Raw genomic sequence first — 24,293 nt, forward strand, 5'->3', positions numbered from 1 at the left:
GGCCTGAATACAGGGGTGTCATAAGCATGGTAAGGAGGCTTTCTCCAGGTCCAGAATTGATTTCACAAGCAACTGAACTGTCTTCAAACCTTTATGGACACAGGTGAGATATGAATTAACTTGATTCACAGGCAGTTCCACTCAGGAGGAGTCAAAGGTATTATAGAGGCTGGTGTGGTGCCGCTTGCAATGTCAGCATCTCATATGGGAGCCCTGGTTCAAATCTCTGATGCTCTGCTTCCAATCCAGCTTGCTGCTAATGCATCTGATGGGGTTCTAGGTTTTTAGCTTCTGGCTGGACCAGCTCCACCTGTTGGGGTCATCCAGAGAATGAACCAGTGGATGGAAGATCTCTCTGTTTTTCCCTCTTTGTCACTCGGAGTCACTTCCAAAGAAAGGACCGCCATGAAGAGAGAAGGGGGCGCCACCCACTTCTGCTCTGACAGCTTCTCTGAGTCCCAGCAGCAAGACGGCAACCACACACCCATCTTCTCCAGCCACAGCTCATGCCACTGTCATTAGTGGCGCCGACATGACAAGGCGCTGCATGCCCGCTAGACCAGGTTTCCCCTCATCCCTAGTCCCGGGGGTCGTTGCCCCTGCGCTGCCATCTGAGACCCGGTAGTATGGCCCCTGCTGCAGCAGGAAAAAGACCAGAGAGTCCTGGGGACAGGTATCATGCAGAGGGCTTGAGAAGGGGCCGGGTCGCTGGGGCAAGGGTAGGAGGGGAAGACTGCACTAAACTTTTTTTTTTGTTTGTTTGTTTAAAAGGCAGAGTTACAGAGAGAAAGGGAGAGACAGACAGAGATCTTCCATCTGTTGGTTCACTCCCCTAATGGCAGTATCAGACAAGGCTGGGTCAGACCGAAGCCAGGAGCTTCATCTAGGTCTCCCACATGGGTACAGGGGCCCAAACACTTGGGCCATCTTCTGCTGCTTTCTCAGGCCATTAGCAGGTGGCTGGATTGGAAGTGGAGCAATTGCGTTCTGAACTGGTGCCCAAATGGGATGTTGGTGTCCTAGGCAGTGGCTTCACCTGTTACACCACAACGCCGGCCCCAAAAATATACTTTAAAAAAAGTATTTGTTCATTTGAAAAGCAGAGTGACACACACACACACACAGAGAGAGAGAGAGAGAGAGAGAGAGAGAATCTTCCATACAGAGAGAGAGAAATCTTCCATTCACTATTTCGCTCCCCAGCATCCAAGGCTGAAGCAAGTAGAAGCCAGGAGCCAGGGATTCCACCTGGGTCTCCCACAGCATGGCAGGAAACCAAGTATTTGTGCCATCATCTGCTGCCCCCTAGGTGCTGAGAATTTGAGTGCCACCAGCAGATATCCTGTTTAATCAATAACTTAATGCCCACATCCCTTTCATGAGAATTATGTGATTGTTCATTTCTGCTTCCCCTGGTGTCAGGCCAGCATTTGCCCTCCTCTTTACTGGACCTCACCCAATCCTCCTTCCAGATCTGGAGAATGGGAACATAGGGCAGAAAGCAAGGAAATCACATGAATAGGACTCAAAGGATGCCTCATCCTGCTTCATATGCACTACCCATTGAATGAAAATAAAGTATTATTCCAATCATCTAGTGAATGTCTCTCCTGGGAAGTTACAGGCAGTGGAAAATGAACACTGAAAACTATTCATTCAATTACTGCTTAAACTGAAGTAGAGAACTTCCATTCCCCACCAGAACTCCTAGATGTACAATCCTCTTCAATTCTAACCATACTATAGAAGTACTTTAGGCACCACGGTGACCATACTATTGGCTTAGGCTGATATAGACCACAAAGGTTGCCAGTGATCACCTTTTAGTGCCTAATCTAGCCAGTACTACAAGCAGCAGTGCGGTTGAGGCTGAATCTAGGAAGTATGGGAGGTACAGAGACATGTAAAATAGCAGGCTCAGATCTGAGGCTTGGTTATATTGTTCAGTTCCTCTATGAAACAGGCATCCAAGGCCTCAGGAAGAATTTATTGCCAGTTTATGAAGATTCTAACGAAATGACACCAAATCCACCTTCTGCCACAAATGAATCATTTTTGTTTTTGTAATGGCAATCTATTCAATTGCCTCTGCTCCAGCTCATTGCAAAACTCCAGTGTGTGGATACAATATCACATTCACTGTTGGAGTTTCTCTTCTGCTTCCCTGCAAATCTCTCTCTCTCTCTCTCTCTCGCTCTCGCTCTCGCTCTCTCTCTCTCTCTCTCTCTCTTTCTCTCTCTCTCTTTCTGCCTCTCCTTCTAATTCTGTGTAACTCTGACTTTTAAATAAATAAATAAATCTTAAAAAAATAAGCTACATCAAAAGACAGTGATATTAGGTGAAATCATCAAGGTTAAAGGACTTGTAAGTGACACAGGCCAGTCCAAACAGGTCTAATACAATGCATGTTCTGCTACATCTTACATCTGCTTTCATATACACTGAGGGCTGGACTTTGCTGGATACAATGCAGCTGCTAATCCTGCTTTACCAATGGCACATATTGTCTCATCCCAGAATTTATTCACCAGGTGCACCCAATCCTATTTCACAAACTCTAGAAAGAATTGAATTATAGCAAACACTATGGGCTCAAGACATTTTCCCTCAATGGAATCATAGCCTGAGGTTCTGTTAAAGAAACATTTAAGTCTTATAGTCAAACAGGTATAAGCATTCACTTACTTCTTAAGAGTTGAGAACACAAGTGAAGCCATTTCCATCACGTATTCCTTCAACACACATTGATTAAATGCTACTCACACACTGCCTGAAATACTTTCTTAGGCAAAATATGTGTTTACTGTGTGAAGTTTTTCATTTAGACTCATTTAATCTGCACAAAACTATGAGGGCAATTAAGTCCACTTTACATAAGAGAAAACAGGCTGAGAGAGGTGAAGTGACTTCCACAAGCTAATACCTTGAAAGACAACAAAAAGAGCCTCCCTCAGAGGAGTAAAAAATGGACTTTTGGACAAACCAAGACAAGCACCAGCGAGGAAGATGCCTGTGAGCAGGCAGATGGAATTTTGGTGGTTGGAGAAGGAAGGGAAGGGGCTGGACAGGCAGCCAGAGGAACCAGTGAGCAAAGCAAGGAGTGGGTACAGTCCAGAGTGTGCTCTGGAAGGGTCAAAACAAATAAAGCACACACAGGTACCCTGGAGCCTAAAAACCTGGAATGAAACTGCACTGCTCCACCTCCTCCCCACTCCCCACTCCCCACTCCCCACTCCCCACTTCCCTACACTAGTCTCTAAAGCCCTCCTTCAATGGTCACCCTTAAAAGGCCTTTCTGCCTCTCCATCCCCATGGCAACAGCCTTAAGGCTCACTTTCATCCCCCTGGCTTCTCATTCTAATTGCTTCCTATGTGGTCACCAGGAGAAAGCCTGCTGCTCTGTGAGGCTACACAAATGCAGGTCTGATCCTGTCACTGCCCTGCCAAATAACCCCGTGAATATACATCTTCAAGGCTCTGCACCTCTTGCGTTCCCATCTCATCCCATCCCCCTGCACTTGGGCCTTCAGAAGATTTTGCAGGTCTTAGATAGGCCCAGTTAACTGGTATACACATAAACTTCTGAAGACAGGGCGAGTGAGTGAATACGCTGCGTAAAGCAGTGCAGAAAACAGCGCTGGGGCAGCGGATTCCTGGCAGGAACACACTCTCCACCCATCTCCCACCCCACCCCCTCCACCTAGCTGGCCTTCCTTGAGGGGAGTAGAATCAACACTCACGACCTAATCATAGAATCCTAAATTTGGTTGTCATTCCTTTCCCCTTGCTCACTCTCCTCCTCGCCAACTCCTGTCTTACACTCAGCTTCTCTCCTCTGCCTCTCTCTGTCCATGGATGTTGGAAAATGTGGATGGCCCTACTTCCTCTGCAGGAGTCAGAAAGGATGTGCCAGAAAGTGCAGCTGGGTGAGCCCTGCAAATCTCTCTGACTAGAGTTCGGAAGGAAGGAATTCAGTAGGGCCAGAAGCTGGCGTGGCAAATGAGGTAGCTACTGCATGGTCGGTATCCATGTAGTGGGCTAACTGTGGCATTTTTTTTTGCCTGTGGCAGGGACAGTCAGCAGCCGGAGAGACGACTATACCAGCATCAGCCTCAGCGGTGGAGGTAGCCATGCAGCAGAGATAGGGAAGGTAGAGGGGTAGAGGCCGCAGTAGGGAAAGTAGGGATAGTAATGATAGAGGTGGCAGTGACAGTAATAGGAGCACTATCAGCTGAAGAGACAAGTTTCTGAGACTGCTTTATAGCACTTTACTCCCTCCCCTCTTCCAGGCTGCTTATATCTTTGTCTATCCAGCTCTGAGTTGCCTGCAGGACTTCCCCAATCTCCTACTCCAAGATTGGCTGGATACCAGCAACATTTACAGAATAGTAAGCCTCATAAAAGAGAATTGAGGTTCCTGCAGTAATATACTGGTCCTGATGGCTTCACAAGGCCCAGGGACAATCCAGAACCTTCAGGGTTTCCCTTAGACCAAGCACTTTGGGGATGTTAGACAACTTGGAGACCCTGATTCCCTATTCATTTTGCCCCAATGCCTTGAGGGGCACTAGCTGGGGTTCTAACACTTTCTGGAGGTTGAATTCTCACAAGGATTGAATACCACCTCCTGGAGTGGCCCAGCCATCTGGAGGGTCCCCACAACTTGGCACAGACCAACTGCTTGGGGAACCCCAACCTCCTGGCTGGACCCAACCACCCAGCAAGATCCAAGCACCTCACTGGGCATGAGCATTTGGAGAGGCCTGAGTACTTGGTGGTGCCCTAATTATTCAGAAATACAGAGTAACCGGAGAGTCCCCAGCACCTGGCAGGTTCCCAACAACTTCAAGGCCCAAGCACCTGACTGAGTGTAAGCAATTAACAGGGCCCTACCACCCCTAGAGGCTGTGGCAATCAATCAGAGCACATCTGAGGCTACTAGTGTCATGTGGCTCTCAAGCCCCTCCTGGGGACCAATTACTTTAATAAGTTTCAGGAACTCCCGAGGCTGCAGCAGTTCTTGTAGATGGAATAATTCTCATGATTGGAGTACCTCTCAGGGCCAGAGCCCTCCTAGGAGCCCCAGTGTCCCTGAGATTCCTAGTGTTTCATAAGGCTTTGGCATGCCAAAGGCCCCAAACAATTCTGGCGCCTGAGCGTTTTGGAGCCCTCAGTTGCTTAACAAGGCCTTGGGATTCCACAAGTAGTTCCTGTGGTCTAAACACATCCACAGGCTTCAGAACCTCAAGGGACCCAAGTGTTTCCATTAATCCATGTATATTAAGTGACCCCAGCACCTTGGACGTTAGCAATACCTCTGAGATCCCAAGAACCTTGAAAACTCAAATTAACTCATGATTCCAACACCTTGAACAGACCCAGTACCTCAGAATCCATGAGTATATCTGAGGTCCCAAGAAAATTAAAGGTCCCAAGCATTTTGAGGCCCCCAGAAACTCAAAGACACAAGAATCTCTGAGGCTCAAAGCAAAAGTGCCTACATCACTTCTGAATTCTTCAGTACTTGGAAGGTCCTGAGAACCTTGAATGTTCCAGGCACCTTAGAGACAGTGAGTACCCCAAAGAAACTAAGCATCTCAAAAGCCCTGAGTACTGGGACCTGTACTGTGGTGTAGTAGGTTAACCCTCTACTTGCAGTGCTAGCATTGCATATGGGCACTGGTTTGTGTTCTGAGTGCTCCACTTCTAATCCAGCTTCCTGCTAATTAGCCAGGGAAAGTAGCAGAAAGTAGCAGAAGATGGCCCAAGTACTTGGGCACCTGCACCCATGTGGGAGACCTGGGAAATCCTGGCTCCTGGCTTTGGATCAGCTCAGCTTTGGCCTTTTGAGCTATTTGGGGAGTGAACCAGAGGATGAAATACTTTCCTATTTGTCTATAATTCTACCTTCCAAATAAATAAATTAAATCTTTCAAAAAAAAAAGTCTAAGTACTTCAAATTCCCCTATCACATTAGAAGCACCAAGGACCTCTTGGGCCCTCACCACTTTAAAGACTTTCAGTACCTCAGAGCCCTCAAGCATGTCAACAGTCCAAAAAACCTTGGGGGTTCCAAGTATCTTCAAATCTCCCAACATCTTGAATACCATGATCATGTCTGAAGCTTCAAGTACTTCCAAGGTGTCTGGAATCTCAGAGAAACCTAAGATTTCAGAGATCCCCAGCACCTCAGAGGCCCAAAATATTACTCAGAAACAAAGAATTTCTAAAGCTTGGAGTTCTTCAAGGGCTCAGAAAAACTCAAGGTCCCCTAGCACCATCAAATGTGAGAAAAGATTCAAAAAAGTCCTAACTGTGATGTTAGGCATCATTTTCATGGTGGGTATATGTGCTAAAGACAGCCTTATATAACATATAGGCCGGCGCCATGGCTCACTAGGCTAATCCTCCGCCTGTGGCACCGGCATCATAGGTTCTAGTCCCAGTTGGGGTGCCGGATTCTGTCCCGGTTGCTCCTCTTCCAGTCCAGCTCTCTGCTGTGGCCGGGAAGACAGTGGAGGATGGTCCAAGTCCTTGGGCTCTGCACCTACATGGGAGACCAGGAAGAAGCATCTGGCTTCTGGCTTTGGATCGGTGCAGTGCTCCGGCCAAGGCGGCCATCTTGGGGGTGAATCAATGGAAAAAGGAAGACCTTTCTCTCTGTGTCTCTCTTTCTCACTGTCTAACTCTTCCTGTCAAAAAAAAAAAAGATATTCTATATACTTTAGGGGTGATGCTGAAAAAGAAGTACAGGGTATTTGGGAACCCAAAGAAGGAAATCACCCAAGAGTTTGTATATCATGGGTACCTGGAGTATAAACCTGTGAACCATAGCAATCTACAGGAGTATACATTCTTCTGGGGACCTAGAGCCAACCAAGAAAATAGCAAGTCTATAACATAGACCACTGGGACTGGTCATCACAATACAGAAATGCTGTGAAACAGGTAGAGACCAAAACCAGAGTCAAAACCAAAGCACTGACTAATGTGTGAATATAAGCCCTTGCCAAAATTTGAGCCACTGCTGGTACCTGTGCAACTTCCAGTTCCATTTTCTCTATAACTTCAAATGCTGCCACCAGTGACACATCTTACTGCTAACGAAGGATAAATCATTGTCATCACTTGGTAAGGTGATACAAGAAGTGCCAAAAAAGCAGTGAGTATTAACTGATTTAAAAGAAGAAAGAAGAGGAGAAGAAAACAAAGTATTGAGTATTGGTGTTTTTGCTTGTATTGGTGACTTTAGGATTTAGGCATTATTTGAATATTCTGGCAGCATTTAACACCTTAATTGCTGGAAATTCACACTTTCTGTTCATTAATATGATAGTATCTCAGCCTATGTTTTTGTTTTGAAAAATATTTATTTTCCTATTATGGTAGTGAGTCTCCAAAGCATTTGAACTGATTTAAAAAATTACGAACCATTTCATTATATTCTATACTATGAATAAATTTAGTAAAACAGCTGGGTTTTAAGTGAAAAAATGTGAAATAAAAAACATCACTGCTGTGTGATCCTTTTGTATTCTTTGTAATGTATAAAAAAGGTTGATGTTTTCCATGATTTTGCTTTGTTCCTTTAGAATATACAGAAAAATAAATCCATAATGCATTGCATCCCTTATTCATATATTGACAATCTGTTACATGAGGTACCAGATTAAGTTCTGGAGGTACACCCTACTTAAGGCACAATTACAAATAATGATCTACATCGTGTGAGCAATAAAAGACATGTAAAACAGCAGTCCAGTAAGTGTCTAAGAGGGAATCGAAGAAAATATGGAAAAGCTTATATTACATATTTTCAGGAAAGTAACAGTGAACAGGGTCCTTAAATGACCTGAAGGGAATTGAAATGGCATAAGAGGGTACAAAGAAAGTAAATTGTCTATCCTGTTGAATACTTAGCCCAGCTTAGCAGAGAGAGCATTGAAAAAAGGAAGGACACACCCATAGGATGTTGCACAAAAAGAAAATGCAGTTAATCTTTGTGGGAGTAGAAGGGCAGAGTGATGAGCTGAATGTAGGAAACAAAAAGATGACAAAAGATGGGACTGTCAGAAAATTGATGAGGTGCTAACAATCTGAGGTCAGAAAGTAATATCAGACACGAGGAGGAAGTAAATGAAGCAGCATGAATATTTGGTAATTAACATGGTCTTCACTGCACTAGTAAGGTTAGGTCAGGGGGAAAGTAGAGACCAAGAAATGTGGCAAGGGAAGAGGTCAGCGGGGCCAGAGCCTAAAAGAACAGGGGTTATGGATGACTTTGAAGAAATGATCACAAAAATATTTGCAACTAACAGTAACCCTGGATCAAAGGGGAGAAGGCCTCTAAAATTCCAGAGCTTCTAGGATCTTGAATGAAGCCAGAGAGAAGATGCTACCTGTGGCATATCTGAAGGCTAACCTTGCACATCTCTCAGGCACTCTGGCTTGTTACAGTATACACGTTGATTAGAGGGGGTGGTGTGCGTATGTGTTTGTGCGGGACACATAGCATTAGCATTCTCGCTACTGTTACTTACTCTCTCCCTCAACAGGAATAGAATGTCCAGGGGGCTCCCTGGCATGGTAGTCCATGGTGACTAAGTCCTATGGGATCAGGTTTTTTCCCACCCCTAGGGATTTCCACACTCTTACATCATGATAGCAAGGATCTCCATGCCCTTCTCCTCCACCCATCACTGGGGCTTCTGAGTCCTGCCGCTTACCAGGTAGCCCATCTGGAGATGTGGGAGCCATCCCACACATTCTCCTCAGCTATGGTTAAAGAATATGCATAAGCAGCTCGAAACACCCTAAGGGTAGCAGCACATTGACCACAAGAGCCAAACATCATAACTGAGATAACTGCCCCAGTAAGGAGCACTAAGGACAGGTGCTTAACACAGCCTTGTGGTTAGTGGCTGTCAATCACAAAAGTGGCCAAGCTACTTAGTTCCTTCCTTACCTGAGGTCTTGCCCTGCTTCCATCCATGTGCAAAGCAAAGTTACTGGGTACAGGGTAAGCTAGAAATGCCTCTGTGGCAAAGGCCTAGGGACCCACAGTCATCAGCCTGCAGGCCAAGTAGTCTTCCAACACAAGGAGTAACTAGGACCCCTCAGCAGCTCCAAATTCACTGAAGAAAATAACAAGGGCCTCCTACGATTCAGGTAGTGTGGTAGAAACCTGGGCTGCAGAAACCTCATGCCCTGCAGGGCACATACTTGTCCACGCCTTCTCCAGAGGTAGACAAGGAGGGAATCTGAGGTTGAGGTTACTGGGTGATGTTCCTGCCTAAAGTCACAGAGGTGGCAAAAGGACAGAATCTATGCAAGACCCCATGTCTTTTCCTGGTAAATGCAGAGTGCCTTCAGCACGTCTAGCCTCTCGCTTATTTGAGCCTGCCCAAGGGCTCCCAAGGGCTCTGTCTTCCGCAAAATCAGATGAAATCTTTGGGGGAGGTCTCTGTAAATACAACTGCAGCCTCCAATCCTTTTTGTGAGGATGCCAGGTGAAATCTTCCTCCTTTCTTTTACAGAGGGCGCTCACAGGAGTCAGCTGGCTTTAGAACAGCCAGCTGGAAAGTGCAGGAGCCACAGAGCCAGGTTGCTTGAGTACCTTGCTTGGCCCAGAGGCTGGCCCCATCCCCTCTCTGCCAGGGCAGAATAATTATCATACTTATCACCCATTTGACAAGAAGAGCCAGCCACCTGAGGGGAAGACTTAATATCCCTCCCAATCCAGTCTGAATCAATCCTGTCTTGGCTCAAGTGGAGGCTGGGAGGGAAAATATCCAGTTGCCTACTATGCTTTTTAGTGAGTGTGAATCAGGAAGCCTACTAGCAATGCCCCAGCCTACAGGGAGAAAGACAGGGAGTATACCTCCAGCTGCTCTGTGAAAGAGCTGACTGCAGGAATCCTGAAGGCTTGCTGCAGGCGGCTCCCCAGGGGACTGGGAAACAAAGGATCAGGTGACCTGCCCTAACTCCAGGAAGGAGAAATCCCAGAGCCAGGTTAATTCCCCTGTGGCCTGGAGGGGCAGTGTGCCCAACACATCCCTAGGACTGCAAGGAGTTAATCTGCTTTTGATTAGGTAAACACAGGGCGGGATTTCCTGTGGCTGTGAAAGGAATGACAGGGCTGAGGGAGAGGCAGAGAGTGGGGCTTCTGGAGGCTGGTGAGGGAAAGGGAATACTTCTTGTGACATTTGCATAATTTCTTTGATGTTGACCTGGAGCCACAAGGGGCACCAAGCTGTGTACCTCTGACACCTAAGCAGGCCCCACCCCAGCAGAGGTTCCACAAAGTGATCACAAAAGCTGCAGTTTTAGCTGCAAGGATGCCTAGGATGCTCAATGGAGTTCCTGGGTCCTAGAACACTCCATTCCTATAAAGGACTCAGCGGTAGAAAGCTCAAAACTCGCCAAGACTTAAGAAGATAGCAGCTGGCATTTGCTGAGTGCCTGAATTGCGCCATGCTCCTTGACGGCTGTTTTCATGCATTGCCTATAACTTTTGCAACACCTCTGCAAGGAAGATGCCACCAGGCCAAGTTTCCAGAGGAGGAAAGTCAGGGCCACTTCTCACAAGCCAGTTGCAAAGATCACCTGGCTGGTCAATGGTCTCTGTGCTTTTGTAACTAGGCCTAGTTGTGGGCCCAAGCCCACACTTCTATATGACAAGGACAGACTTCTGCACTGGGAAAACTGGGGCTCCATCCAACCTTGGGAAAACCCTCTGTGTCAAGCTCAACTCCAGTCTAGCATGATGATGATAACATGCTGGAATGGGGGAAGTAGATGTGCATGAAGAGTTGGATACCTACATACCCGTGGCCTCATTACTGTGCATCTGGTAGGCGTTGCATGTGTGGCATCAGTATTTCCCTCCAGGACAATTGTGTGTTTCCTATCACGACATATTCCTCAGAAACTTCACTGTGCTACACACTCTATCACTCCTGATACCCTAGGTCCTGGCCTTCCCTCAGGGGACCAAGCAAAACACAAGTTTCCAGGGCCTGTAACATTGCTCACTGATGCTGCTTCTACCTGAGCGAGTACCAGAGGCTGGCAGTCCTCTACCCTTTGTTAAAGCTTCATTTATCATTTATTTGAAGTGCAGAGCTACAGGGACAGGAGGAGAGACAAAGAGAGACATCGGCCATCCGCTGGCTCACTCCTCAAATGGCTGCAAGGGCCAGAGCTGGGCCAGGCACCAGTCAGGAGCCTGGAACTCCATCTATGTCTGCCACAAGAGTGGCAGGGGCCCAAACACTTTGTCCACCTTCCACTGCATTTCTCTGCACATGAACAGGGAGCTAGATTGGAAGTAAAGCATCCTGGACTTGAGCTGGTGCTCCTATGACAGGCCAGAGTCAAAGGTGATGGCTTAACCCCCTGTGCTACAACACCAGCGTACAACCTCTACCACTGAGCAGAGCAACTGGGTAAGAAACCAGGATTGAAAATTGCACGTATCTTGTGGCCAGCATCATGTGTTCAAGTCCCGGCTGCCCTACTTCTGATCCAGTTCCCAGCTAATGTGCCCAGGAAAGCAGTGGAAGGTTTCCCAAGTGCTTAGGCCTCTGCCACCCACGTGGGAAACCTGGATGGAGTTCCAAGCACCTGGGTTGGGCCTGGCCCAGCCCTGGCTATTGTTGGCACTTATTTATTATGGTCCACTATGTGTAAGTCATAGTTCCACTTACCCAGGATACGTAGGTGAGCAAATCACAAGCTGCCCGGCCCTGGTGCCTGGTATATACCATAGCAAGGAAAAATAAACTCATCATTTTAAAGATTTTTTATTTGAAAGACAGAGTAATATAGAGAGGGAGGAAGCAAGGGAGGGAAGGAGGGAGGGAGGGAGGGAGAGAGAGAGAGAGAAAGATTCTTCATCCACTGGTTGACTGTCCAAATGGCGGCAAAGGTAGGGACAGAGCAAGGGCCAAGCCATGAGGAGGATCACAGGACACCATCCAGATCTCCCACATGTGTCACAGGCAAGCAAGTACTTGGCCCTTCTGCTGCTGCTTTCCCAGTCGCATTAGCACGGAGCTGGGTCAGAAGTGGTTCAGGATGCCAATGGGTCTCAGGGGATGCCAGCATAGCAGGTGTTGGCTTAAAGTCCCTTGCCAAAATGATGGCCACAGAAAATCACAACTTCACCTTTTAAAATAACTGACTTTATGGTAAGGAAGGAGGAGGCACTCTTTTTTGTGGGGATGCTATGGATAATTAAGCTAACACAAAAGAGGGAGACACTGAATGAAAAACTGAAGTGGTAAGGAGTATGCCTTTGAAGACTGGGCAAGAGGGCAGAGGGAACTTATATAGTGGAGGGGAAGATCTTTCAAAAGGAGTGTCATATTAGTGGTCTCTGGATCGAGTAGATGTCAGCTAGGCATTCTGGCCCCTTGAGCTCCTCACGTTGTGGCCATGCATCTGCCTGTTTGTTGAGGCTCCACATCTGTTGAGCATCTTTCATGAGATCCAGGAGCAGCACAGTGCCTCTTGCCCACATTTTATACTCCACACAACTGGTTAGGCCGGTTACATCATGATCCCCCTGTTACAAGGCAGAGATAAACTGCACAGAGATTAGATGGACTGGTCAAGGCCACTGAGCTAAAATCTGAAACAATGATGCTGTGGGCACAAGCAATCTGCCTCTCAAGGCCATCTTCTAACCACAAGCCCAGAGCTACTGGCAAGGCACAGTGTGGGACTGCTTTTGCTTCCCCAGTAGCAGTAAAAATCCTATTCACTAGACCACAGCAACTTGAAATGACAACACAGAAACCAAAGACAACCTCATGTCTGGGCAGCTGTCTCAGGTTCCCATATGACACTGCCGCTCCAGGACAGGAGCCCTGTTCTGAGTAGATGCTGCTAGGGTGGGCCTGCCTGAGATCTCAAACTCTTCTGAAGCCTGGCCCAACTCCAAATGGGACAGACACCCCAGCACCACAGACTGCCCCTCGGGCCACATTTTGAACTTCCTTGTTGCTTGAACACCTGTTGCCTGATCAAGCCAGCACAGTAGGAAAGCCCTAGGAATATGCACAACTCATACCAAGCTTAAAAGCCACATGCTGGACCCCCCCCCCCCACACACATACACACATAGGTACTAATATACATGCGATCTCAAGGTCTTTTTTCTCAATAGGACTTTGTGCCTATGTCTTTTATAGGTGTGTGCATGAACGTGTGTGTGTGTGTGTGTGTGTGTGTGTGTGTGTTGGTTTCTATAGCATTTAATCATGGGCTTCAGGGTCCTGACCCACCCGCGAGCAAAATAACCTTTTTATTTTTCTGAGCCAGTTTGTAGGAGGTCACATTCCAGGACAAGAAAGGGAGAGAAGAGGAAGAGTAGCCTTTGGGCCACCAGTGTCCCAAATTTGGTGGGGAGCTTGTTTGATAGCTGACCTTCCCAAAGCAGATACCCACCTCATGTCCAATACAGTAGCCTCAACCCCTGAAGACCAACAAAGGCCTTTGTGTGAGACCTCCCCGCATTTCCATTTAGCATGTCCATCCTCTGTTTACCCTTCAAATACTGCTTCAGTTAAGATGAGTCAATGTCCCACCCCCCCACCTCAGACTGGTTTCATAGAGCAACTCCTTCCTGCTGCAGTGACTACCACACAGCCTGCTGACTGGTCTGAGCTATTCCTGACCCAAGTCTTGCTGGGAACTGGAGAGCAGCCTCCAGGAGTGGGTTATAGGCACTTTTGAAGCCCTTCATTGTCATTGAAAATTTGATGTAAGCTGTGCAAGTTGAGTGGAGGCATGCTGTTCACAAACTCAGCGTGTCTGCTCACTCAGTAGTTTGGAAGCCTAGTCTAAGTCACCTAACCTGATCATCCTCAGTTGACACCTCCAAAAACATGAAGAATATCACCTGCCTTCTAAACATGGTGTCGAGCATAAATCAGTTGATTGTCACAAGTGCCTAGACATGTAGTTTTTAAGCTATCTCTGGGGGAAAATGACCCCTCTCCCAGCCACACATCAGTCACAGGTAGAGCCACACATTTTTATTTATTCATTTATTTGAAAGTCAGAGTTACACAGAGAGAGGAGAGAAAGAGAGAGAGAGAGAGAGAGAGAGAGAGAGAGGGAGGGAGGTCTTCCATCCGATGGTTCACTCCCCAATTGGCCGCAACAGCCTGAGCTGTGCTGATCCGAAGCCAGGAGCCAGGAGCTCCTACACGGGTGCAGGGGTGCAAGGACTTGGGCCATCTCGTACTGCTTTCTCAGGCCATAGCAGAGAGCTGGATCAGAAGTGGATCAGCCAGGTCTTGAACTGGCGCCCACATGGGATGCCAGCGCTTCAGGCCAGCGTGTCAACCCGCTGCGCCATAGTGCCGGCCCCGATCCACACATTTTTATAACACAGGAAAATGCATTAGTAGAAAGAAGACAGATGGCAAAGACAAACAAAACACATGCCATGATTTCTTTTTCACATCAGCACAACTCTCACCAAAACATTTGGATCTTCCTAAACACAAACCCTCAATTCCTGCACTTACTGCAGGTTAAGTGGCAAAGCTTTGCAAAGCACCACAAGTCCACAGATGGAATTCAGCAGCACTGCTCTGGCACACTGCCTGGCCCATCACAGGCATTCAATCAGTGATTGCTACTGCTACTGCACTGAAGTTATTACAAAATATGGTTCTTTCTTCAAAGAGCATACATAAAAAATATTGTAACTAAAGAGAACAAATTGCCAAAAGATGCCATGTCTGATGGTATGCAGAGTCTGGAGAGTCGTTTGCACAAAGAGCTGCACAGGATTTCCAAGAGCATACGCCAAGGTGCTCAAGACTTCCGCTGGGCCTTGGTGATGAGGAGAGGTCAAAGCTGACTTTGCTTTCGTTTGTATTTCATGATCGTAGGAAAGCTTCTCGATTGTGGTACAAATCTCTGCAAGCCCTGGAAGAAGGAAGAGGTTGGTACAAACGAAGCCTCTTCCCACAAACAGAAGGTTAACTCTGCTGACACCTGTGTTTGTGCTGTCAGTGCATCCCCAGGAGAGTGACAGTGACAATAGCAATAACTACGACACACAGGTACACATACATATTGTACTCAACATATATGTATATACACTTCCTGATACGCAGGCCCATATATTTGCAAAAATGTGTACACCGTGCAAACAATGATCGTGACTCAGAGCCTCTGCTTCTAGCTGCTGCTGACCCCATCAGCTCCATGGGCAAGGATTCTCATAGCTCTGTTACTGGCTATAAGGGACACAAGTTGCTAACAGGAACGCTTTGTGACTACAGTTGTCTGCAGGCAACAGGGCAGTACCCTGAGAGAGTCACAGTGCCACCTCCAAATGCACTGATGGCCCTTGAGATATTGACATTTTCCATAATCAGTTCACTGCCAGGACCCAGGTGTCAGAACTGAGCTGCATTCTCTGCGGAGGTATGTGGCGTGGTCCTGTCCAACACTGAAACCACTGGCGGAGTCTGCATCAGCACTCCCAAAGCACAGCACCATTCACAGGAACGCAGTCCCTCACCTCCTTCTCTACACTGATTGCCTCCTGCAAGTAAATCCGCAGTCTCCAACACAAGTTACCAGTAAGTCAGTGGTGCCGAAGCTTCGCAGAGGCTAATTAGATCCTCCCAACTGTCCTGGGAAGTCTGTCAACTCAGCCCCATTTTACACAGTAGAAAACTGCGTTCAGGGACATTTCTAACGCCAGATGACAGTGGGAGCTCAGAGGCATTGATCTGAGCAGCTGTGAGCTACATGCATGCACATTCAGTAGTGCAGTTCTCTCTCTTTGGGTGTCACTCTCACACACAAACCCTTGTACCCTGCCTGCTGCACATAGGTACAAATGAGTGGCCTAGGAGGAGCTGCTTAGGTGAGGAATGAAAGGTTATTCCAGCTGCCCTGCTGGGCGCACTCACCACTGTTCAGAGGGTCTGGCTGCTCCAAATGCTGATCTTTCCTGCCCTACTTATGGAGGAAACTCCACACTCCTTAGGTCACACCACACTCAATTTTTATTTTCCTCAAAAAAGAGTTTACTAAGGCCCAGAGGGGAAGAACAAGACCCTATGAACATCAGGATAGAAGTGCTCTTTGTCCCAAAGGCTTATCACCAAATTCAGTCCACATAATGCCATCAGACAGCAACCATCTCAGCCACCCCGACCCAGACCCTGACCCTCAGGTTGAATAAGTGGAAATTAGAACCACAGTCCAGCATGTCAGGGAAATGCTTGTCCTCAGAACCTGCTACTCTTTGGATCTCTGGAGGCACCAGCCTTCCCACTACTGACTTTTGCACTTGGCTACACCTCATATTGTTGTGCTCACCCCATGTGTGGCCACCCTTGGAGTCACTCTTCGCACCTCTGTCTGTGAGGCAGCTCACAGAGGCAGAGTCCTTGGGCAGTTCTAGCAGTTTCTTTTTGTTAAAGACTTGTTTGTTTATTTGAAAGATGTAGTTAGAGAGAGAGCAGGAGAGGCAGAGCTTCCATCCACTGGTTCACTCCCCAAATGGCCAAACGGCCCGACCTGGGCCAGGCCGAAGCCTGGAGCCAGGAACTCCATCCACGTCTCCCAGAGGAGTGTAGGGGCCCAAGGAAGATGGCTGGCTTCTTCCGCTTCTTTGGCACAGTAGCCGGGAGCTGCATTGGAAGAGGAGCAGCCAGGATACAAACCGGACCTTATACGCGATGCCGGTATTGCAAGCAGTAGATAAACCTGCTGTGTCATCACGCTGGCCCCAATTCTATGACTTTCAGCATCAAGCTGACATGCTTGCTCCAGGCTCCATCTCCTGGGAGCCTGTTTGACCACTCAGATTCCTATATGCTCCTCCACACCTGATGGCCTCCATGTCGCCCTCCTGTTTCCACAGGCCCTGTTCACATCCTCATCTCATGGGCCAAGAAATTCAATACAGTAATAGTCCCTTCCCTGGGTAGCTGAGAACTCTTCCTTGCCTCTGAAGCCATACAAGAACACATCAACCAGCACTTAACTGCGCTGGCACAAAGCCCCATACCCACGGATGACCACATCACGCATGTCCAGATGTGCAGAGGTGAGACATCGTCCCAATGCTCATTTTTGTGTGTGCTTGTAGGCCTGCAACCCCAGGCAGACACACACCCTGTACACAAATACAGTCATGTTGCCACTTACCATATGCACAGATATAAACAGGACACATAAACTCCAAATAGCCAAATACATTTGTCAGTGTACAGTCACCTTGTAGTCACAAGAGGCACAAAAAAGAACACGAATACGCACAAGGGAACACACGAGGATAGCGAATCTTTTGGAGCACTAAACAAGCCTATAGCAGAGCGATCTACATCCATGCACACATACCGAGCAAGTGGCACACAGCAAAGCACAGGAACGCTCTCTAAGACAAACACACACACACACATACGCCTATATGCACACATCACATATGCCTGTGTGCGTACACACACACACACATACATTGGCTCGTGTGCTCTGTTGGGGAGTGAAGTTAGGCCAGAGTTAACAGGATTCCAAGTCCTGAGCAGCAGCTACTAGGGGTGGGTTGCGTGCACAACTCCTTTGAGACAGGAGGCACCCAAGAATCCAGGTCCTGGTGCCCAGCATAGACAGCTTCAAGGGCCAGAGTCCTGTCCCTGGCTTCTCAGCTCCTCCTTTGCACTGCTCCCTGTTCCTTCTGTCTACTGTGAGGCCTCTCCCTCTGACACGAGCCTCGGGGAATGCTGCTGCAGAGGGAAAGCAGGCATTTCTATTGTTCTCTCCATCACTAGTCTCAGCAATCCCACCTCAGGAAGAAGACAAACCCCATGTGTGTGAGTGAGGGGAAGGAAGGAATACAAACAACATACATGGCTAGACAGGGAAGAGAAGATTAGCATGCAAGGCAGGAGCCATGTTTTGGGGAGGAAGGATAGGAGCGGAGAGGGGAAGCAGCAGATTCACACCACATAACCTGGAGTTGCAACAGTGAAGATTTCCTCAGAACTCTCAAAGGGATTCATTCCTTTTCTCCACCAAGCACTGTGAAACCTGACAGATTCCTCCAGAAACTCTCAACCCAGGGCAAGCTGGGATTTGATGTGAGGCGTGAAACCCATAAGTAACAAATACAGAGAGTGAAAGCTCCGGAAGAACATCAAACGCAGACTTGGTGATCCACAGCACTGGACACAGGCTTCTGGTCTTCAAGCACATGCTGCAAGCAGAGAAGAAAGGCCCCTCCCTGCCCTCACAATGAAGCCAATGCCCCAAAGCCCTGCCTCCATTCTGGGTGGACTCCCATAGGCCAGGGTATAGAACTACAGAGGCGGTGGATGGGTTTGGCCAGGTCGAACGTGTGGCCCTTGGTGGGCATTGAGCTTCAGTGCAGTAGGCCTAGCTTAGGATGCTTACAACCCTTATGGGAGAACAAGTCAGAGTCCTATTTAATTCACGTCTCACCCAATTTCTTGCTAATGTATCCAAGGATGACTGCAAAAGAAGCCCAAGGACCTTGCATACTGACACACAGTGGGACAACCGGATGGACTTCCAGGCTCCACAGGCTCCGGCCCTGCTCAGGCCCGGTTGTTGTGAGCATTTGGAAAGTTAACCAGCAGTTGGAGGATCTCTCTCTCTCTCTCTCTCTCTCTCTCTCTCTCTCCCTCACCTCTGTCTCCATCAGTCCCTTACCCTCTGTTATGCTGCATTTCTAATAAATACATACAGACATCCCACAAAAGTGTGGTCCAAAGATGAGAACCGTGAGACCCTGGTGCCTCTCCAGACCTCGCAAGGAGGGTGTGCATGAGTGATGAGATTAAGGAACACTAAGATCTAGAAGTAGAGGCCGGCGCCGCAGCTCACTTGGCTAATCCTCCGCCTGTGGCGCCAGCACCCCAGGTTCTAGTCCCGGTTGGGGCGCCGGATTCTGTCCTGGTTGCTCCTCTTCCAGTCTAGCTCTCTGCTGTGACCCGGGAAGGCAGTGGAGGATGGCCCAAGTGCTTGGGCCCTGCACCTGCGTGGGAGACCAGGAGGTAGCACCTGGCTCCTGGCTTCGGATTGGCGCAGCACGCCGGCCGTAGTGGCCCTTTGGGGGTGAACCAACGGAAAAGGAAGACCTTTCTCTCTGTCTCTCTCACACTGTCTAACTCTGCCTGTCCAAAAAAAAAAAATCTAGAAGTAGAATGGGAGGGGCCAGCACTGTGGCATAGTCAGTAACTCTGACTTTAAATAAGGTAAATAAATTTAACGATAAAAAAAGTAGAGATTTTTGGAAATTCTTCTGGAAGGTCAGTGTTAAGAACTGAATGTGGTGGCTGGAAATGTGGCATAGGATGTCAAGTGACCAATGGCAGCACTGGCATCCCAGAAAGGGCACCAATTCCAGTCCTGGTGCTCCACTTCGTTTCCAGCTCCATGCTAGTGTTGTTGGAATACAGCGGAAGATGCTTCAAGTCCTTGGGGCCCTGCACCCACGTGGGAGACCTGGATGAAGCTCCTTGTTCCTGGCTTCAGCCTGGCCCAGTCCTGGCCATTGTGGCCACAAGCATGCATGACAGCACACACGCACACACACACACACACACACATTCCTTCATGTGTTTTCCTATGGATTAGTGTCATGCACTTTCTCAGGCTTCATGGATTAAGACTGACTGTAACACTTACAACTCTACAAAAAAGTTCGGGATCTGGATCAGAAAGTCCCATGTTCATGCCTCCATCCACAGTGTGACCTCGGACAAAGCCTTTCAAATCTAGAGCCGCAGAACCCTTGACTGTGAAATGGTTCCAACGGTGGATCATAGCTGCTCCACAACACGGCTAGGATGATGAATGAGGTACAGTGTGTCCAACTGCTTTGTGATGTACAAAAGGCGATAAACAGAAAGCAGGATACTGCATGCATCAACACAAATGATGAGTGTGTACCCGAGGCTGGTCACATTCCTAAGAAGGTAGGATAAATGTTTGTCTGTTCTGTGTGATTTCCCTGGAAAATACAGCAGAGTCTGTAGACTGCGATCAGCACATAGATCTACACAGAGAGAATCTGCTTGATTGTACACTTTGTTCCCGGATGCATCTCAAAGACCTAGGAAAATACATTGTGCATATTACACAGTCAATAAATATAAAGTGTGTGAGTGAATGCATCTGTGTGAGCATTGAGTGGAAAAAACGCCATTGGTGTTGACTGTATTATTTTCAAGTGCTTGAGGTATCACAAAAAGAAATCAACTGACTACAACATATTACCTCCCTCCTTTTTAACTGAAAGATGCAGAATTAGTTTTTGAAAATAAAGACCGCTGAAGCCGGGGGCGAGGGGCACAATCAAATGAGTCATCAATCTAAGGCAATAATACGTCTAGAAAGTGCTATTCTAGAATCCACTGAAGTGGGTACTGGGTTCTCTCCTGATCCTGGTGGCGGGTTCCTCAGTGGAGAAGGAAGGTAAATCTCACATTCAGCTTGTGTTCATTGAGGATTCATTGTGTTCCACGTGTGTATTTGTGTTATTTGATTTCACTCTCACCAGAATCACAAATGATTGAGTCCACAAGCACAATCCCACGAGCTGTACCCGATGAGAAAACATGGTTTCACAGGGATTATTAGGCAGCTGATTCATGAAGTCCATATTTCATGATAGAATTGAAACCGGGTCTCTGAGATTGAAGAAGTTCGTGCTTTGCCAATTTAGCCTTTAACTGTCACTGCCTTGCACTCTCTGCGAGCTGGTACGAAATACTTGTATGGGACATAATGGTTTCTAGGTGAACTTTCAAGCCACTAGAGGGATAGAGACACCATAAGTGGAAAGGATGGCACATTCACACAGACTCTCTGCTATCATTCAGAACTTCAAAATTTAACATAGTACATGCTGTTGTGCAAATATACGGAAACTTGTTTTTAATTTTGGTAATTTACCCTGCTTTTCCATGACACACTCCTAATGGGAGCTAGAAGTGAGCAGAGAGAGATGAGTTACACAGTGTGCTAGCCTCTGAAATTTTAGGCCCTCCATTTCAAACTATTATTGAGCCAGCACTGATTTCTACTTCCACACCGCCCCCCCTTTTCCATCCATAACCTGTAGTCTGGGGATTGGGAGAAGGACTGTGACTTAAATGATACTATTCTTTGCAGTTCTGTGGTGCTCTCATTCTCAGTCTGCTGACATAGCTGTGCTATTCGCGCACCTGTTTCACTTTTTTTAAAGGAAATATGTGTACATTTGCTCGCTTGAAATGCAGAGCAGCAAGAGAGGGAGAGACAAGGAAAGAGGTCCTATATCCCCTGGTTCACTCCCCCAAAAGACCAAAGACTGAGGGCTGTGCCAAGCCAAAGCCAGGAGGCATGAATTCCATTCTTTCTCCCAGGTAGGTGGCAGTGAACTAAGGATTTTTTTCCTTATCCACTGTTTTCCAGGAGCATTAGCAGGAAGCTGATCAGAAGGAGAGCAGCTGGAAAATGTAGCAACACTCTCATATGTCACCTGCAGTGGTTAAACCTGATGTGCCACAAAGACCAGAAGATGGCTGTCTTTCTGAACTGTGGCTTCCCCCTAGATTTAGTTGAAGCCCAAATTAACTCCATGTGGTACCCACTGTTTCTTCAGCTGTAGCAGTGGTCTCATTATCATTTTTAATCAGACACATACTGAATTGAAAGAGGTCCCCCCAAACTTCACATCCACCAACAACCCTAGGAGGAGAACTTATTTCTAAACAGGGTCTTTGCAGGTATAATAATTAATACATGTGGTGCTGAGGGTTAACATACTGCTTGTGATGCCGACATCCAATATCTGAGTGCTGGCTGAGTTCCAGATACTCTGCTACACATCAAGCTTCCTTATAATGTGCCCAGGAAGGTAGCAAAAGATGGTCCAACTTCTTAGGTCATGATCACCCACATAAGAGACCTGCATGGAGTTCCAGGTCCTGGCTTTGGTCTGTGCTAGTGCTGCCTGTTGTTGACATCTCTGTGGTGAGCCAGAGAATGCAACAATATCAATTTCTCTCTCTCTCTCTCTCTCTCTCTCTCTCTCCCTCTCTCTTTCTCCTCCCCCTCCCCTCCCCCCATCTCCCTTTCCTCTTCCTCTCCCTCTCCATTTCCCATATTTGTAAGAAAAAACCAGGTTGTTTTACTCCCTTTGTCTAAGTGTCAGAGAAGTAATTCCCCTGTGTATTGTCATCCTCCTTCTCAAGAGGAAACACACACTTTCCCAAAGCCAATTGAAGGCCAGAAAATGTATTACAGAAGAATGACAAATGCTAATTTTTACTACTTCAAAATAGTATTCCCATCATACGTTTTTGCTTCTGAAAGTCCTCAACAGACAAAGCTTAAGGTGGTAAGACCATCAGTGTCACCATGCCGGGACTCTTTCCCCTGTACTGATCCCATGTAGCTAAGAAATGCCCAGGAGGAATCTCCCCGTTCTGGGATATAAAAGAAGAGACCGGGAACTCTCGAGGTGAAGATGACGGCTGCTACCCTCGGCTCCAGCTTCTCATGGTGTTCTCTGGAAAACCTGCTAAAAGATCTGCCTGAGGAGGGCCAAAAGGGCCCCTATTTCTGTGGAACTTAAAAATGAGGGTAACCGGGACTTCTTTTCCCAGAAGTGGGCAAAAAGACATCCCATTTAAGAATCTTCACCCTTGACTAAGGGAGAATCAGCTTTCCAAGGGATCCTGCCAAGGTTTAACACTTTTCTGACTTACTGGAGACCAGTAGACAAAGTAACTAGCTGAGAGAGTTCCCACAACAGGAATATATGTTTTAAGGTCAGACTATATTGCAAAGGTTTGGTCGGTAATTCTTACTAAGGAGATGTGGACTATGAACCCATTCTACACTGTCCATAAAAGCTAGGATATATATTGTATCTACTTATGTATCTATTTTTCATTGTAAACGTTTTATTCATGGGGACAACGTTGTAGCACAGTTTGTTAATCTGAGACCTGTGATGCCAGCACCCCATCTCCAAGTACTGGTTCTAGTTCTTGCTGCTCTACTTCTGATCCCTCTCCCTCCCAGAGTTACTGTAAACACAACAGAAGAGACAACCTAAGTCCTTGGGCTTCTGCCACCCATGTAGGAGACACGGAGGAAGTTTCGGGCTCCTGACATTTTTCTGCCCCCCACCTGAGTATGGAAGTGAGCGCTCTCTCGCTCGATCTCTCTCTCTCTCTCTCTCTCTCCCCTCCCTCTTTCTCATTCTGCCTTAAAATAAATAAATAAATAAATCTTTATAAAAGTTTTCCCCCATGAAAAATACTCAAATCAGTGTTTGTAATAGAAAAGTATAGGGGATTGTTTTCACGAAGTAACCCAGACTCAAACCTCCATAAGAAAAGACCAAGAAAACCGTGACTCCCATTAGCCCCCAATCAAACTTTTGAACCAGCACCCCTTCCTCTGATTCTGGCAAGGAATGCGACAGTTTCATTTTCTTCAACAAATAAATGGCACAAAAATCATGAGAAGAAGGAAGAAAATATCAAAAGACTCTGAGGGCCATAATATCATGTGGAGACTTCGTATTCTAGTTTGATGATATGGAACTTTAAAAATATTTTAGAAATGGGAAGGACATTATATTTTCCGTTGTAAGTCATTTTCTTGGGTACGGCGTTGCACAACTTTCATGTTGAAACCAACCCTTATCTATTGCATTGTATTTCTGGATAGAATGATTTGGTTTCTATACTTGGTTTCTCAGGACTCTAGAACCAAAAATTTAAAAAAAAGTGCGATGGAGGACTAATGAGACAAGATGAAGGGAGTTAATGATTGCTGAAGTTGATGACTCCTGAACTTAATGGGCACATGGAGTGCATTGTGCTACACTTTCTACTTTTATGTGTTTGAAATTTTCCATTACAAAAAGTTAAAAATGCAACATGAAATGCTTGGTTGAGTGAGGGTAATGTGGGGCAAGAGGGGGGAAATAGAAAAGATAAAAACAATTCTCTCTGTGGCAAGATAGCAAGCAAAACATGAAAAATGTCTGTGAACTCTCAGTCACATTCATGGGCATCATGTCATTTGTAGATTCTGACAGATATAAGCCATGCTGAAGCGACCAACACTGAAAATGTCCTTCAATATGAAACCGCATTGACTTGTGCACTAAAAGATCATTGAAGTGGGGGGATACCTTCCTAATTTCTTGTTCAGTCATATGTTAAAGAGACATGACTTTCTTGTTATTGAAGCTGCATAAGCAAAGTATTTATACAGTGATATGCACC

The 24,293-nt window shown here is 46.9% G+C and overlaps 1 pseudogene; it reads left to right on the plus strand.

The window, feature by feature from the left end:
- Positions 1-532: 532 nt before the first annotated feature.
- Positions 533-24,186, plus strand: LOC138847536 (SMC5-SMC6 complex localization factor protein 2-like; annotated as a pseudogene).
- The last annotated feature ends 107 nt before the right edge of the window (positions 24,187-24,293 follow it).

The sequence above is a fragment of the Oryctolagus cuniculus genome, chromosome X (genome assembly GCF_964237555.1).
Source record: "Oryctolagus cuniculus chromosome X, mOryCun1.1, whole genome shotgun sequence".
Classification (NCBI taxonomy): domain Eukaryota; kingdom Metazoa; phylum Chordata; class Mammalia; order Lagomorpha; family Leporidae; genus Oryctolagus; species Oryctolagus cuniculus.